The 18,226-nt window shown below is 41.4% G+C and overlaps 1 protein-coding gene and 1 long non-coding RNA gene across 11 annotated transcripts in view; both read right to left on the bottom strand.

Annotated features, from left to right (window-relative positions):
* NFIA (nuclear factor I A) overlaps nt 1-18,226 on the bottom strand; it is a 350,608-nt gene that overhangs the window by 263,475 nt on the left and 68,907 nt on the right. The gene's annotated exons all lie outside the window — the stretch shown is intronic.
* On the bottom strand, nt 2,264-11,399 carry LOC125330308. The gene is made up of 2 exons (XR_007205456.1): nt 5,487-11,399; nt 2,264-5,176 (listed from the first exon to the last, which is right to left on the bottom strand). It is a non-coding gene; the product is annotated as an uncharacterized LOC125330308 (long non-coding RNA).

Genomic DNA, 18,226 nt, shown 5'->3' with positions numbered 1-18,226 from the left:
TTTAACCTGACAGAGAGCTTTCCAACGTACTCCACAGAAATGTTTCCTGGCTGCTTCTGTGACTGCCTCTCTTGCTGGTGTTCGCTGAGACAAAATACACATTTTTACTCGACCGGCCCATTTTTTTTTACCCAAGTAATAAAATATGACACTAGAGGGCGGCCTGTTAATGTAATTCAATAATGAAGTTGCAGCGACTGCACATGGAGACGCAGCACTGTCCCCTGCTTGGAGCCAGGGCTCTGGCTGGAAGCAGGTCTGGGAACGCCGCCTTCTCCCCCTCTGAGGCAACCACCACTGCTCCAAGACACGGGGAGTATCCTGAGTGTAATACCAGAACCCAAAATAGTGACTATTCCTAAGAAGTGTGATTTTCCAGCAGACCCACGTGACTGCGCTGTCTCATGAGCAGTCCTGTGTTCAGCACTCAGTCCTGTGTGGAGAAGGATGTGGCAGGAGCGATCCTGTCCATTCTCCCATGAGAAACCCATGTCCTGCCCCAAACCATGGCTCCTACTTTTGCAGGTAAGGGACAGCGCTGCAGTTGCAGCTCGGTTTTAGCCGCCTGCACGGCAGTTCAGTGAGCACAGTCCCTGTTGGTGGCTGGCTCTCAGGCTCTGCACAGCCTTCCCGTGACTGAGGAGGTCTCTTACCATTCCAGAGACCGGTTTCCTTGTGTCAAATGAGGTTAATAGCTGCATGCAATTTAATTAATTAAAGACTGGGAATATTTTTAGAACACCAGACGCAGTATGTGTCAGAAATACCAGGTATTATCTGAGTATGCAGTGCTGGCGTTATCGATATTTACATTTTGTACTGCCTGGAAGCGAGGCTCTCCTGGTGGGAGGCTGCCAACAGCAACACCTCTTCCCCCTAGATTTAGGATCTGTGTGTCAAGCGTGAGCCAACAGGTACAAGTGACATCAGGCAGAGGTAAGGCCAAGGACACAAGGTGACGATACACTGTGTGCTGGCAGACACCAGTGATGCTGGAGGTTGTCACACATGGACCACACCACAGGTGGGCTTAAGGTATTCTCAAGAGGCTTTCAGTGCTGTGAGACTATCAAAGGTAATTCAGCATGTTCCCCAGAGAACATTTTAAGATGAATTTAACTGAGACTTTCTTATTGTCTGCAGCAGAAATTGGCCTGGAGTTACAGATGGAAATAACTTAAATAAGTGGCCGCTTTCCTGAAAGCTGATGTTCCTTAGCATTTAGCAATAACGTGTCCTCGTTTTTTGCTAAATTGCAAACGAGCAATTAATTCTTCAGCACTTGTGCAGAATACTTTAAAAATGGAAACATGAAAGTCTTCTATTAAAATGAAGTTGATAGTATGCACCTGCCACTAATGTACTGTACACTGTGTCTTCCACTCATTATAGTGATGATTTGGGTTGAGATCAAGTGTCATATAGTGAAAATCACTTCAACATGTGCCTGTTCATATGCATAAACTCCTGTGTACCAGATGGCAAAATATAATGACATCTTAAACAGCTAATTGCATAAACCTTGTAATGCAGATAATTGCTGAACCAAAGTATGAGTTAATAATTTCCCACTGTATTGCCTGGCTTGACACTAATTCTAAAGGAAAGTTGTGACAATTCTAACACACTGAAGTTCACCAAGCGGTAATTAAAACTAGCACTTAAAATCATTCGACTTTCAAACCCTTAATTACAATTCAGTGGAATCACTTTGTAGAAATCTAACATTTATAGATAGTTACATGATAGCTGATATTTCATCATCATTCCTTTCATGGTGGTGTTCTAAGGCAGGCTTCAGGAAGCGCGTAGCTCTCCCTGGAAGCTTAAGGTTGTACTGGTTTCTATACCAGTGGTCACTGGGAAACACTTGGAAAACAGTGGCCAGGACTAGGAGTTTTTCCACAGGCTACGCTTAAGGCAGCATAGTCCTTTTTAATCACCTGGTGATATATAAATGTAAATAAGCATTAAGCCACTACAATGAAATGTATCAGCTTTCATAGCGTGGGTTTAAGAATTGAATTGTTGTGGTTGGTTTGATAACACAACGTACTGACCTCAAAGCCAGGCCTCTAACACATCCTGAGCTGTTACTGTGTATTGGAAAAGCTGCCATGAAGAATGGAAATAGAATTAATGACAGTAAATACAGTTTTAGGAGAAATAAGCCTTAGCAGACAAACGCAATTTCTTTCTTTGATGAGGCGCATCAAATAATATGATGAAGGTAAAGACTGAATGATAAAGGTCAATGAAGAGATGTGATATTCATTTTTTAATGGAGATTAGAATTAACACTGTGTGATATTCTGATCAAAAAGCATTAGAAATAGCAGCAGAGCATGCACTAATTAGATTAGGAATTGGCAAACAGCCTGTTAAAAAGTAGCTATGAATCAGGAGTTGTTATCAAACGGGAGAGTTTTACCAGGATCAGCATCAGGTCAGATGCTAGTCAATGTTTTCTTCAATGATTTGGATGTAAACACTGTAAATTCACAGCTGATAAATCTGAGGGTGACAGGAACATTGGTGGAGTGACAGACAGCGATGAGAATGACACTCCAAATGATCTCAGTTGCTTCATGAGCTGAGCCCATTCAAACACAATTGCTTTTAATACAGACAATACAAGATTATGTGGTTTCTAGTGCTCACACTTTTAAAAAATTGTTGGAAAACTGGAGAGGGTGCAGAAAAGAGCCACAGAGAGGATTTTAGGGCTGAAGAAAGTGCTTAATGGTGAAAGACTTAAAGCGCTCAATCTGCCTTGCTTACTGGAAAGAACACTGGGACGTGACATGAGTGTAATGTGTAAGTATTTAAGTATCTACAAGATGTGTCTGGAATTATCTGCTGGATACTGATGACATTTTTAATCTTTCAGAGAAAAATGGACAACTGCAAGTTGAAGTCAAACAAACTCAAGTGAGAATTTAGGGGGTTTTAATAGCCAGAGTAGCTGAAGGCTGATTTTCAAGGTGCAAAGTAGATGCTATCTTTTTTCACATTTTGTTTTCAAAGCAAGACCAGAAGACCTGTGGTAACTAAAACCAAGTGAGTGCATTTAATGCAGGGACAATAGCACACAATAAATTGTCATGTATCAAGGGGCTTTCTCTAGCCTTCAGTGCTGAGTCTATATACATCAGCAGTCATTGCATAAGCATTTGGGAGCAGGAACGTACACCTGTGCAATGGAATAATCAAGTAATAACAAGCCTAACACATTTCATGGGCTCTCCAGACTCAGGCCAGGTGTGCAGATTTCACACATTCATATATCTCTAATAACGTATTATTTTTAAAAAGAGACAGTTTGTGTGCTGCTGGAGCTACACAAACCCCCCAAAAAGCAGCCCCCTACCAGTAGATCTTTCAGCCCTTGCCTGCCTCCTGGTATGAAATGGCCGATTCCTCAGAGTTCTGTGCCTCTGCTCTGTGGCAAAGGAGAAGCAGTGACCACATCCCTGGCCGTCTTCCACCTAGAAGCCTGTTTTATTCACAATGTGAATCAGACATTCCTGGATGGGAGCGGGTTACAGGCAGAATATTAGCCTGAAACTTCACCCCAAGCCTCTTCTTCTGATACAATTCTGTCTCAGTGATTGATTACTGTAAGAAATGCTGCCAAACACTTGTCACGCTGCTCACACAGCTCTCTTCTGCTCTGGTCATACACACTCACCACAGCAGTTCCCTATGTGTTGCTTGCATCCTACACACTTGCTCCTCTCTCAATACCCAAAAAAACTCAACAACTGTCAAAGCCATGAGCAGGCAGTAATCATTTCAAGACTCTCCAGTACCATCTCATGGTGCCTCCAACTACAGCTCAATCTAATGCAGAAGGAAGAGAAAGCAGGGACCTCATCCCATTTCTTTCAGCTCTGGCATGTTCTTGGAGGTCTCCCATCTAACTTTGGATGGAGCACAGTTCAGCCTAGCCCCTGACCAAAGCTGGGAGCTAAACTCTATCAAATCCAATAGCACAGACAGTTCTGTGCAAGGCTCAGCACAATCCTTTCTGCCTTTTAACATATTTATTAGCCCATGAATCATAACTAACAGGTGTCTAGGTTGTTACTAATTTTACAGACAGATGTAACTGGATCTGATATGAAATACTTTAATGTTCAGGTCTCCTTTACTGCTCCCTGGGGTCTTTCCAGCCACCCCTGCTGTGGATCGACAGCCCTTTCCTCTGTGGGAGCAGCACTGCCATGTACAGCTGGTGAGGATCAGGCTGTTTTTCCCTAGAGAAAGATACTCCAGGGAAGATGCCATTTCTGACAGTTAAAACATTTTCAGTTTATACTAAGCATCCTCTGCAAAACCTCAGCTCAAGGTGATTGTGTCGAGCTCTGCAAAGTAACTCCATTCAGCAGAGCTCACAGTGCATGTATGGTACATGATGAGATGGCACTTTTTTGTTTGTTCACCTCCTAATTATTTACCTGAGGTGGTCCCTCAGCTGTCTGTAGCTAGCTGGAATTACAGCCTTCCCTCACACACTCCACCAGCTGCATGGAACATGTGCCTCCAGGTGGTCCTGGGTAGTTTTCCCAAGAGGACTATTCTTCAGGGAAATTTCAGTACAAAATTCTGTGAGATTCACGCATTTCATTCATTGCTTACATGTGTAAATGCAGAATGTCTTTGATGGTATCTGCCCCATAACTACAACACAACACACTGTCCATAGAAGAGACACTGATAACTCTATAACAAACCAAAGCAAAAAAAGACACTGAGCAGCATTATTAATTGATAACTCAAATGCAAAAGATTTGAGGGACATTGAAATCGTCAGTGATAGCAAAACCTGGACAGCTCAACAGTCTCAGGGACTTAGGCAGAGATTGATGCAGTGGCTGAGGACCTGCCTTTGGCTTGCAGTGATGCTGGTGATCAACTCGGAGCAGAAAATTGTCCCACCAATCAACTCAGCATCTTAAAATGAAATACGAGCTGAAATTAGTTGATGGGAAGGATGTTATCTGAGAAACTTCTTTTTCTTTAAAATATCTGATAGATCCAGGATATGGTGGTACAACATGATGGTGACTTATTTCTCAGTCTGTGAGTGTAAATTCATCTTCCTCTTTTCTTTCAATATGAAGAAGTCTTGGAAGTCGAACCTGGGGGTAGATTATCTTCCAGAAGTAGAAATCTAGAAAACAAGGCAAAATATATTGTCACGTCTCTTTACTGCTCCTTGCAACATTATTTCCTGCTTAGGATTTCTAGATACTTATTATATCAATGCACTTGTAGAGTGAAAACAATTTCTGATCGTGGGTTTTATCAAGACAGAATTCAGTACTGAAAACATAGCATGCATTTTGAGTTTTATTAACAAATACTGCTTAAATTGAATCTCTCCCCATCATTCCCTTTCTAACCAGGATTCAGTAACATTCAAATAGTCCCAAGGTAATAAATATTCACTAAAGAGGAGCATAACTCAAGAGTTCTCCTACCTGGCTGTGGTTGCTTGGTGCTCTTCAGAGGAGGAGCCATCTTCTCATCTTGTCTCCTCTTCTCTCCAGGAGGTTTTTAGGAAAGGATCAGCCATCATATTTTACCTTTTCCTAAAAATGCATGCCTGTCTTTGCCATGCCTCATATGTGTCCTGATATCCAAAGACATTGGAGACAGACTGAAAAATCTGTTGGTAGGTAGAGAAAACACTCTGGGAGGAGTGGGCCTCCAGATTCTCTTCTCCATGGAGCAGTTGCTCTCTGCCATTACTCTGATTAAAAACCTTATAATAAAATACAGTGTCATCTTAGAAGGGGAATTTGCTTCCAGAACTGGTGAAAATCACTGGAGATCTATCATTTCTCCAGATGAACACCTGGCAACTGATTTTCTTTACCCTCCCTAATTTGCCTTTGATTTCTAAGACCCTAAGGCACTTTAGAGATCAGAAAATAGTTCAGTCTATAAAAAAGAAATGCACCTCTCTTCTTAGCATTGGTTCTCAAATTGTTCTTTCACGCACTGCTATCACCATGTGTAATTACTTGCAGGTGTCAGCTGGAAAGTGGTGTCTTTTGTCTTCTCAAGTGCTTTGGCCAGCAGGGACCTAACAAGCTTTGGTTTGCTGTGATTAATAGGTTGGCTCTTGGTCTAAATGACCACTGGAAAAGGACATCCTGTAAGATAAGAGCTTTCACTGTCAGTCATATGGATTGCTTCACCTCGGAATGTTCCAAAGCAGCATTGCTGGAACAATTTGGACCTGGGTCTGAAGCCAGTGAGACTTTCGTAGACATGCAGGACTCTGCAATAACTTTCAATTCAGTGGTTGAATTCCACTACGGGCACCAGAACAGGCTAAGAAACCAGTGATCTTGATCACAATTAGGCCTGATTGATACACATTATTTGCTTATCATCTATTCCATATCCCATCAATTTAGGTTCTTAATATGGGCACTTATCACAGCAGTGATTGCTGTCTGCTCTGTTAATTGATGATTTCATTGTTCATTGCACCTATTTATGTGTGGCTGTCAGGAAGGGTTTTGTTGTTTCAGCTATGTGAGCATAAGTAAGAACAGTTCTCCAAATCATCAAAATGGCATTCAAAAATCCTCAAAATCTCCAAAATGGGATTTTGAATTAGGTAGTGGTTTCAGGAAAAAATCTGAAGATTGCCTACAGAAAGAGAACAAATTCTTCAGAGATTTTTGTTGTCCAGCAGATTGGCTGCTGGAGGCTTTTCAGGTAGCAAGGAACCTCTCCCAGGAAGCTTCTGCAAGGCTCTGACATTTATAGAGTGGCTGTTGGTGTTGCATAACCTCAGGAGCATCATTATCATTGACCTATTGTAGAGCTGCCACTATTTCATGTCCTGTGTTCTTCAGCAGAGCAATGCTTATCTGTGCTTTTCTTAACTCACCTCTTGTCGGTAAGAGCTTTTTTCTGTGTCTCATGTTTCTATTTAGGATATAGAGCAAGAGGAAGACAAAGAGGCTCTAAAAATTAGAGAACTTGGAGTTATGAGCTGGTTTTATAAATTTTGGGCAGGGTTAATTTCTTAAAGATAATTCTCATTTTGTATTTAGTTCAAATAACAGATTCTAATGCTATTTAAATTTTGCTGTTTCATTTTTAACCTCCATTATTTATCAATTTCTTTAAATTGTTTGGCTTGTTCACAGCACTTTTTAGGGCTTCTTCCCCTTGACTATTTTATCGTGGCATTTGAAGGGATCTCTGTATAGTCAAACACTACTTTATGCAGATCCCATTGGGGCTATTCACATATCCATATGTGCACACAGTTCCCACTAATGCTTGTCAATGGGACTTAACATATGAGCATGGACATGAGAATAGACCCCTTGCTGGGCACTTGACTAGATGGGGGTTTTTTTTTGATGTTGATCCAGATCACTCACAGCAAACGTGGCTGTTATTAGAAATCACTGCACTTAACAGGACCACCGAGTGCAACCTCCCTTCCCTTCTCCTTCTTCCACACAGGAGCTGCTTGATGGGGTTTGCAGGCTCATGGTAAATATTTCTTAGACACAAACGGGAATCCAAGGTTAATGCATAAAGTAGCTTTATTCTGTGTGTTCCCTTCTGTTTGCCATGAAACAGTATACAGTTAAGTCACTCCATTAAAGAAAGGGCAGGTTTTTTAAGGAATTAAGTGGGACTTGGATGTTTGGGCTCTGTGTGTGGCTCCACCTAGGCAGGATGGTTGGAGCTTTAACACCCAGTAGTTACGAAAACAAATGGAAAGCTGAGCTAACTTTGAGTATTTACATTTTATTTCCGTGTACCTGGTTTTAGCATCTTTTGTGGTTCTTGTAACTGTGGGCTCCCCACTCTGCTGGAATTCACGTGCCTATAAGTTAAGTGATGACAGAACATTTTCCATCGTGAAGTTGAAGTCTTCAATATGTTTTGTAAAACTGATGCATCTTGTGCCATCTGCAAGCCCACTCCACTGTGCAATTCAGGGAGATGCAAATGTTGAATCAGTATTTTTTGTTAACCATATGAAAATAATTACTGATTTCAGAGTAATTTGTAATGAAAATGTGTCCACATCTGAAAGAGGAAATGACCTAGTCAAGACATGTTCTCTCAATCTCTTTTCTGCTAGGAGGTTTCCTGCTTTTAAGCCACACTTTGAGATTTTGGATGGTTGTTTTGATCCTTGGAGAAGTTTACTGAGCTATAATTCTGGGTGCACTAGGGACCAATGAACTGAAGTAAAGTCAAACATGGGCAGGAAGCACAGTGTTTCAATAGCCAGCCCTTCAGGAATTTACTTAGTTTAAATCTTCACTTTCTACTTCACTCCATGCTTTCAGGTTTTCCCTACTGGCACTAGAAGCATGAACAGGCCTCTAACAGTACCAGGATAAAACAGTGTCTGTTTTCCAGAGATCTGGTGCTGATCCCCCCAGCTACATTGTGGGCAGAACCTCGTACCAGGGCAGAAATCTTGAATTTAGTCCCTGTGGACATCAGACTGACCTCTGGCTAAACTGGGGCCACATCTCAGGACAGAACCAAATAAGAGCAATTTCAGCACACAGTGACTCACAGTTTTCCATCTCCCAAGGCTGGCTGGTCAAGGTTGGCCAGTCTTTTCTGTTTTAAAGCTTGAATTTCAGTGCTCATAACTTTACCTAGTATTAACCATCAGAAGACATTTTCCAAAATTCATGTTTTTGTCAGGCTGATTTCCTTCTAGAAAACTTTTACTCAAACTAATTCATCTATTCATAAGAAAGGTTCTAGGAAATATTTTTCAGTGTTACTGTTCTCACAGTTTGACCCTGTAAAGGTCTGATAACATCCTGGTTTGAAAGCAACAATCAGGAGACTGGCCTACATCATCTGTTTCTCAAGAAATGTTTTATGGAAGTCTCAAAAATCCATCAAATCTCAAAAGCCTTTACAAACTTCACATTTGCTTGTGCTCAGCAAAAATTTTACAGCATTAAACTGCAAAAGTCAGAGCAGTTTTACAGGGAGGAGGCACCATTTGGGCAGAGTGCACAGACCCTGTCTTGCCATGCAGGGAGTTCATGAACACCTCTCTACAATGTTTTTTCAAATATTTGCTAACTTCTGGGTGCTCAGTCTTGCATTCCCAGGATGTCCTGTGAACATCTCCACTTCATGTGCAATTAAATGTCATTTACAAAGCAGGTAATGAGTTAAAATAACCGTGCCCCTGTTGCTTAGGAGGAAGTATGTCTCTTAGCTGGTACTAATGGATGGCAGCTATTAGTTACTCCTACATTAAGGTGCATTCATATTGAAATTTTCTACTGTCATTACAATGCATTTGATTAAAATGCATAAGAATTACACACTAAATATCATGTGGCTGGATGGAAGCGTAATTTAGCTGAGTCTGCAGATGCAGTCATGCAGGTGTTTCTGTAATTCTGATTCACTTGGTAAAACTGTTGATGTTCAGTGGCCCTCAAATCACATAACCATCTGTGGTTCCATTCCTTGTGAAAGGAATTCCTTGTGCCTTTTATCAAATATGATCACTGGATTCCAAAGCAAAACTTTTGTGAATTAGGCAACATTTAAATGTTGGGTGCTTTGTGAGGAGGAGAGGTATTACATATATCAGGTATTTCAGCTTGCGTTTGTTAACCACAGAGCTACTGCAAGAAGAGGATAAATCCTGGGGTCTTTGTGGGAACCTTATCTCACTCCAAGGAAGCATTATGCTCTCTTAAATAAGAAAAATTAATATGTAAGTCTGGATTGTGTCTGATTTGAGGTTTTTGAAATTAAAAAAGTCTGGTCTTATGCATCTCCCTAACAAAATGTGCCTGAAAAGCACTGAATGTGAGTTTTTATAGGTAGATTCACATTTTTTGCGTAGACCTCATATCAATAAATACAATTTTAACAAGCGCAACTATTGCAGATTTAGTTTTCACAAAACACAAGATAATGCCAGGTAATTTCAGTGCAGAGCCAGAGAGCTGAGCCCAACACCAGGTGGGTCCACAACTGCCAGCAGAAGCTCCTCTGTCCTTACAGACAGGCTCCTGTCCCATTTCTTTGCTAGACTGAGAACTTCTCCAAGCCAGGAAGCCACAACTGGGAGCAAAAGACGAGGAAATCGGAGCAAATAGGTGAGGAAAGCAGGGACAGAGCTACAGGAGCTCTGGTTCTGTCGAAGGGCTATGGCTGGGGGTTTGCAGTGCAACTCATTGCTGACCTTGCTATGGTGTTTTCCAGCCTATAGTGCTTTCCAGGCTGGGAACATCCAGCCCTTCACTCCATTTGGAATCAGACTGACGTAACTTTTAGAGAATCACAGACTTGACATCATCAGAACACAGTGTGAAGCAATCTAGCTAATGTGAAGTTTTGTCTAGAAAGTCTTTCAGGGTTGAGCATAGTTTGAAAGAAAAAAAAAACAAGGCAGAATCACAGGTGGTTTCCTCTTTACCTCAAGGATCACTGTGTTTACATATTTTGAAAAAGTGACTGAGCTAATTTATAAGAGACTTTTATTTTTAAGGAAAAATAAACACATCACAAGAATTTTAGTCCATCAGCAACATATGGAAATGAGAAAAATCTGTCCTCGGTTGATGAAATATTTATTTATCATTGAAATTCCAGACATTTGCATCCAATGTAAGGGCAAAACAAATCTTATGCATAACCTCCTAGAGAATTCTGTTAAGAGCAGTTTTGGATACCTGTAAGTAATTACGCGATCACATTCTCTAACGGATTTAATTTGGGCCAAGTAGCAACTACTGTATGTCCAAAAAGATAATGAATTAAAGCAATGCTTTGGCATATCCCCTTTCTGAAATGTTAGCAGCCTCTCAAGTGACTTGAAAAATGGGCTTCAATAAATGGACAGGAAAATATAAGCAATTAAATTCAATCAATAAAGCTGTCCTTGACCAAAGTCCAAACATTAAAAACAACTCCAATTGAATTATGAGAAATCCTTTTCTGATTTTAACTAGATTAGTTTAATCACATGTGCATTGAAGTTGCGTGCCATTCCTCGGTAAGTTTATGGAAACAAAAAGCTCCGTACTGCTCCCTGTCCCTCACTTTAGCCCAGCTCTGCTTTTCTTAAGAAGAGGTTTCTTCTGATGAACAAGGTCACTCACTCAGAGGAAAATAGCAGAGCAGGGTTCCAGGTAACAGCCCTGCTTTCCAGTCTTCTCTCCCTTTGCTTCACTTCCACGGAATCCCTTGTCCCCATAACTACTCCATCTCTTTCCTTCCTTTTGTTGAGAAACAGAAACATTTCCAAAACCCTGAAAAATGTAAACCTCTCCCAAGTCACAGAGTAACTGGAAGGTTTTGACAGCACCTCCTCCCCCCATTCTTTCTTCAGCTTTTATTCCACTGTACTGATATAGCTGAGGATAAATATACTAACAAAATCAGGGGTGCTCCAAATTATGGTAAGAATGTACATACACACGGAAATAAGCAAACTGGACAGTACAAATTCTTTAGAAGTAAAAAAAAAAAAGACAAACTCAGAGACTTCTGGAAAAAAATATTTTTGCAACAATCAGTTATTTCAAGAACCATTACAAATAACAGAGTGTGTCTATATTCAAATCCTCCCTGAGAAGTGCAGCTCAATAGGGAAATTCAAACTCTTTGCTGGAGCACCTCCCTGTTGCCTCAGAGAAAACAGGAGTTCACCTCTCCCTTCCTCAGGGACCCAGGAACAGCTGACAAATAACTTCACACAAGCCAGCCAGCCTTCAGCTGGGAATCTCTACACAAGTCTACTTTGCCTGCAGGAGATCCAAACCAGTAACACCTGTGAGCTAAACATTGCTTGGCTGGTTCTCTGAGCTGACCTGTACAACGAAAGTAATCTCCTATATTCAGAAGGAGAATATAATATGAGGTTATTTTAGATCTGACCTTTCAGCCACAAAGCACTTAAGTTATGAAATAGGTGGATCTGGGGAAATAATTCATAAGTAGCCAGGTGTTAGTTGAATTTTTTCTCTTAGGGGACCTGAGGTTCTTCAGCAATTCCTTCCAAAACGAAGGCTGAATTATGACAAAATTATTTTCCTCAGATAAGGGACAGTGGATCAGAAGCAAAGTCATTTCCTGTCCTATAAGAAGAGAAGTAAAACCTTGCGACCAGAAAGAGGGAGGAAAAGGGCTGGGGGCAATGGGCTTGCTGGATCTGCAGGATGACTCTGGAGACCTTCCCATGAATGCATCCCCACAAATGCTATGTCCAGATATTTAGTGGACACAGAGCCAAGTGTGACAAAACTTAATATGAAATACTACATTATTGTATATTGTATATTGAATATCACAAACCAATGCCTGGCGCTGCAGTTACGAGAATAGGAAAACTCACATTGATGAAGTCTCCTACTGACTTTGTCTTGATCACATTGGCCGATATTTCAGTAATGTGTCAGGAGATCAAGCTGAGCAGAAGGACACCTGAAAAAAGCAACTCCCTTCCTTGCTGACAGCAGAACCTCTGCCTTGGACAATCTCTAGCTGTTTGCACACATACTGGGAAGCCCAAGGAGCTTGTATTCCCTTAGCAACCAAAGTTGGCACCTGTGGTATTTGTTTTCAGCGACTGACACCAAGAGTTTGAACTTACATCTGTTTTACTGAATTATGGTAAAACAGTCTTACTAACTGCAAAAAGCAACTCTCATTTGGACAATGCCATCCAGATCCTTTGCAGCTTGTGCTGCCTGTAATTTCACTTCACGTCCCACCCAGAAATCACAGGAAACTGCACAGCACAAGGACATGACATGTCTTGTGCAGGCTGGGTCCTGACAGCTTGACCTATTCCCAGCTTTAAAACTTGCTTATGTAGAAGTTTTCCTGATGTCTTTTATAGTTTGTTCGTAAAGGATTGTCCACGTGGTGCCTTATCACAAACTGTGGAATGAGTCCAGGAGATGGCAACAACATGAACTGCTGTGGGGGATAACAAGGACTCTGTTATGACTGGGAACGTTTGCAATACTATAAATAACTCTATCAATATTGTGATAATGGCACTTTAAAGAGGTCTATTTTACAAGTGTTGAATGTAAGAGAGACCACAGCTGTGCTCATTAATTCTGAAGTATGCTCCTCTCTACGTACAATTTGCAGGTGTAACAATAGGAGTGTTGACTCAGTGCAGGTCTAGCTAGTGTTTGGATTAAAAAAAAGGTCACAGTAGCATGATTAGTTCTTAACGAGCCTTTATTGTGTTTGGCAGAGGGAAGGCAAATGATGATAGTTTAATTGAAAACAATAAAAGTAAAATGGAACTTTGTTACAGAATTTAGCTATACGTAAATAGCTTCTCCCCCCCAAAGAGCAAGTACCGTAATTGACAGCAGTAGATCTTTTGATAATTAATTGCAGTAAATTATCACTTGGCACAAAGAAGGCATAATTCTAATTAATTTGCAACCTTTCCAGCATAACACTGAATTGAAAATGGCACTGCTGTAATTTTTTTGAAGCTAATATAGAACTGGAGTACAAACAACATTGTGATGCTTTCTTGTGTTTCCCTTGTTTGGAGTTGAACCGGGGTGATTCGGCCCTCTCCACACAATTGCTGTACCTCGCAGGGATGACCCAAATGGGCAGGAGTTTCCTGCACAGTCAGGATTAATCTGCCACAGCATGGGATAATATAATTATGTACAGAGATCCAGGCAGAGAATGGGTTCAGCTGGGGTTCGTCTGGGACATCCGGGGCTGCACAGTGTCCCTTTCACTGTCCTTTAAATCTAGGCTTGGTTAAAAATGAAGGTTTGTGGTAATGTGGACAGGCCAGACTGTTTAAACTGAGCTCAGAACTGCAATGTCTGTCAAATCCAACAGTTAACTTACAAATGAATTTTTTTTACCTCTGGGAACACAAATCCCCCTTGGCAACTGCAGGGCCGAGCTATATGGCAAGTCCTCTTGAGGAGGTGTGATGGAAGGAGGTCTGTAGAGGCAGCCAGCTCACAGCACTGGCAGCTTTTAACTTCAGGGACTGCCGAGATGCAATGGCCAACAAATCCGTCTTAAGCAGGATGCTCGGTGAGTGCTTATGGATGAGGTGCTGTTCCTCTCTTATCATAACCAGAGTTCACAGCGATGCTCCCCAGCTAATGATTTGTTAATGGAATTAAGATCTGGGCCCCAATCTGTGACTTTGCAAACAGCCCACAACTCTTCTGTGCCTCAAAACTTCTCGGTGTCCCTGGGAGATAATATTTACCTCCCGCACATCAGTGTTGTGAGAATAAATTAACTTTGGGAGAGTATGTTGAGCTCCTTGGAAAACAGTTACTAAATAAGTGCAAGTATTATCATATATTAAATCAGATCAGCTATTAAAAACAAGAACAAGTCCTCAGATCTGTAGTCTTCGCTACATCAGTTTCTCCCTCCTTTGCTGATTACTGTTAGCCTTGATAATAATGAACTCAAAGACGATATTAACAGCCTAACCTATACTATGATTTAATCTTGATTGCCACAGATCAAGGTTTGATTTAATTGCTCTAGAATTAATTAGGAAGAGAAACAAGTTATAAAAAAGAATTTTCTCTCTAAATAAAGAAACTGTTTACATTCAATTGGAGTTCATGTTAGAACAAATCATTAAGCTATAAAAGATTACATCTGGGCTAGAATTAAAGTCAAGCCGATTCATTAACCCAAATGGTAGCCCAGAGATTACTAACATGGTATTTCTGCTTTGGTGATCAAAGGATCAAGGATACATGACCAGATGACCCTAATTGAAGAAATCTCCACTGAATTTTGTAAATGAACTTGAAAGTACTCAGAAGATAGTTGTGTCAATGTGGAGAATAAATTTATCCTGGTAGCCTTACTTCATACATAAGGAAAAGGAAAGAAAAGATAATGGCACTATGGCAATACTTTATGAAGTACATAAAGCAAGAATATTTTCCTTGAGTTATGGAGGAACCTTTTCCAAATTGTTTATAGATGTCTGTTAGAGATTTTGAAAGAAAGGGAATTTACAGTCAAAAACTTAGTTGCTATTGCCCTGTCAATGACCTCATCACACCTGACCTATAGGGAGTATCTTCTGCTGGGCTAGCCCATAAATCAGCCTGCAGGCAAAGCCTTTCCCTCAAAAGCTGAATTAGGTATGATAGTTTTATTGTGTGAGCTACTGTTCACCAGGGACTGAGTAGAATCTGCTGGCTGTATTTCACTCCAGAGTGCAGGACAGATGAACTCCAGCCTTGGTCCCAATGGGGAAGGTCCAAGTCTGTGCCTCACTGAACCCCTGAACATACAGACTCTCAACTCATCATTGGGAAGACTGCAGATGCTTTGTCAAGGTAATGCTTGGAAGTATAAGCTCAGTTTGTTTCAAGTTTTAAGTAAGAGTGATTCACTTAAATGCTGGAAAATAATAGCAGTGTGACTTCTTTTGAAAGCCTGGTATAGACATTAGTGAAATCCTGTGTATCCCTCTGTGGACAATCAAGAGTCACTGAGCATAGGAACTTCCTGAAGAGGGAGACTATGATTCTTGTTAGAAAGGGGAGGAATTGGATGTGATAACTAGTGATGGACAAACTTCAAAAGGTTCAGGGCTTGTGCTTGTTTTGGATAACCATCCGAGAGTTTTGATGCATATCCAAAGTTTATCTGGACCGCCTGCGCCTGTAAATATTGGGATGGAAATCTTGCAAGAACAGGCTCTCTCAAGAGGTTTTTTCTCTTTTGGTATTTTGGGCAAGCATTTTCTTGTCACGCTGGAGATACAACAAAAATAGTAATGAAAAGACATAAAACCTGTTCTTTAAGGGTACTTCATCAAGTCTAAATCAAGAATAAATATAAAAGCTTCTCTTAAAAAGATTTCCACATTGCCAGACCTTCTTGTGGTTAAGAGGGACAAACTTATAAAGTAAATGGGGAGAAATATGTCCCAGTTCTTTCTGAAGCCTAACTGTGCTACAGACCTTTTGGCTTGGGTATTGCTGTCATTTAATCTACTTTGGTACAATTGCTCTTATGTATAACACACATAACAATGCTGCAGAGATTTCTGGACAAATGAGATGTAGATCAAGGTAGCAGGAATACCGGCATCCTCTGAAATGTTGTTTGTGTACATGGCCATTAAATGAAATAAACCCTAATTTCCAAAGGCCAGACTTTCCATGAAATCTCATGCATGTTTGAGTAAGTTTTTATATGTGTATGCACCCATGTACTTTTCCGTAGTTCTCCATAGGCACAAAGTAGTTTATAGCTGCTGAACGGTTTAAATTGGTTTTGTAGAGGAGTGTTTTTGGTTTACCCATTAAAAATATAGTTATAGCTAAAATATATATAATATATATAAAATGTAGTATAACTAAAATATAGTTATACAGAGTAAAATTTCCTTGGCTGATAAGAAGAGGGCTCCTGAAGCTGATAAAGGGATCTGGCCTCTCCCTCAGGCTGGAGCAACAGAAAGTGGGCACCCTTCTAAGAGCTCTTTCCAGGACTGGCTGGAGATGAATCAGTAGGTTCAATTAGGTTTGTTTTTGGAAATGTGACCAAACTCCTGAAGCCAGGGATGACCTTCCTATATGTTTGTTTTACTACTGGCAAACAGTTTAAGTCCACACCATTTCTGAAACACCAGCTTAGGCAGGGGAGAGTTTCCTGTGACTGAGTAACCTTGGAGGACACCTAAACCTGAGGCTCAGGCCTGGTGCCAAGGCATGGGGCAGCACCTGCCCCCCTCAGCACTCAGAGCAGACACTGAGCACAGAACCTGCTTTGTAAAAGCATGCAGTGTTTCAGAGAAAGTTCAGTAAAACAGGTCTATTGATTAAACCCACCATTGTTTCAGGTATGGGTGTTATTTGCAGGTTTGGAGAGGAAGAGGTGCCCTCTGCCCTGCCTCTCAGAGAAAGGATAAAACCAGTAATATTTCCACTGTGGCTAGCACAGACCGGTGGGAGAGGCTGTAAGAGAAGGTTCTCCCCTATGGTGGCTGGGGGAGAGGAATTTGGTTCCTCCAGATAGGAGTTGCAGGGGCAGATGCCTCAGATGAGGTGTTGCCACTCCTTTTCCCTAAAGACCAGGATGAAATAATGATGGGGAGAGTTGATGGCTGAAAGGCTTAAAAATACTGGTTAATCTTTTGGCCAGTTCACTTATGGAACCATAAGTGTCAAGAGCACTTTAAGTGAGTCACAGCAGTACATGGCAACTAGGATGGAAGCAAGACCTGGGGAGGGACTTCCTTTGAAGACCATGCTGGTCACAACCAAACCGACTTCTTTTCACAACAGAATAAAAAACCCTCATGTCTTTTATGGGGTGAGCTTTGAAGAGCTCTGAGAAGGACCCCAGCAGGTGGGGTTCACTGCTGAGCAGGAGCTGGGAGCTGATCTGTAAGATGAGACTTTGTGGTTCCTCAGTGCTGGGAAAGAGGCCAAAGCCCTTTGGAACCCACAGCTAGCAACTCCTAACCTGTAGTCCAGCATTATCCCTACATGGACACGGTATCACTTAACCATTGGTTAGTCATTCTGAATGTTTGTTAAGAAGCCGTAGCCTGCTATTTCCATCTACCTCACAGGCTGAAGTCGTTGCTGCCTGCATGTCTGAGCCAGTGGACCTGGCCATATTCCTCTCCCATGGCAGCCAGTGACCTAATCCAGCTCCAAGTCCATGGGAGTGTCTCTGTTGACTCCAGCAGAATCTGGCCAGGGTTTTGGGGACCTGGCAAAGCACATGGAGAGCAGCACACTGGGCTCTCCCAATGAGCACTGCAGCTCCTGTGTGCTGAGGGAGATGCTGTATGCCCAGGGAGCACAGTTTGGCCCCTTCGTAGTAGCAACATCTAAACATGGGATGGCAAGTAAATAAACCCATACGAACCCAGCCAACGCATGCAGCAAAAATTACCATCCTGTTCAGGAAGCAACAAATCAGGTCACACATCGTTGTCAGAACTATTTAAATTGTCATTGGCCATGTCACCCTTTCTTTTTTTAGCTGCCTCAGTAAGCCACGTTTTGGCATCTTTGTACTCAGATGGATATATCTTCAGTAGTGCACATGAAATCTAATGTGTTAGTAACTTGGGGAATAAATTTGCATCCAACACTCCATTATTTTTATCTTGTTTTTCTCTTTAACCAAGTCACAAAAAGTCTACACTTCAATCTCCAAGTATTCCAGAACGGTACAG

This window comes from Corvus hawaiiensis, chromosome 9 (genome assembly GCF_020740725.1).
Source record: "Corvus hawaiiensis isolate bCorHaw1 chromosome 9, bCorHaw1.pri.cur, whole genome shotgun sequence".
In the NCBI taxonomy this organism is placed as follows: Eukaryota; Metazoa; Chordata; class Aves; order Passeriformes; family Corvidae; genus Corvus; species Corvus hawaiiensis.
Note: the sequence above shows the minus strand (reverse complement) of the source record. Positions and strands in the feature narration are given on the sequence as shown.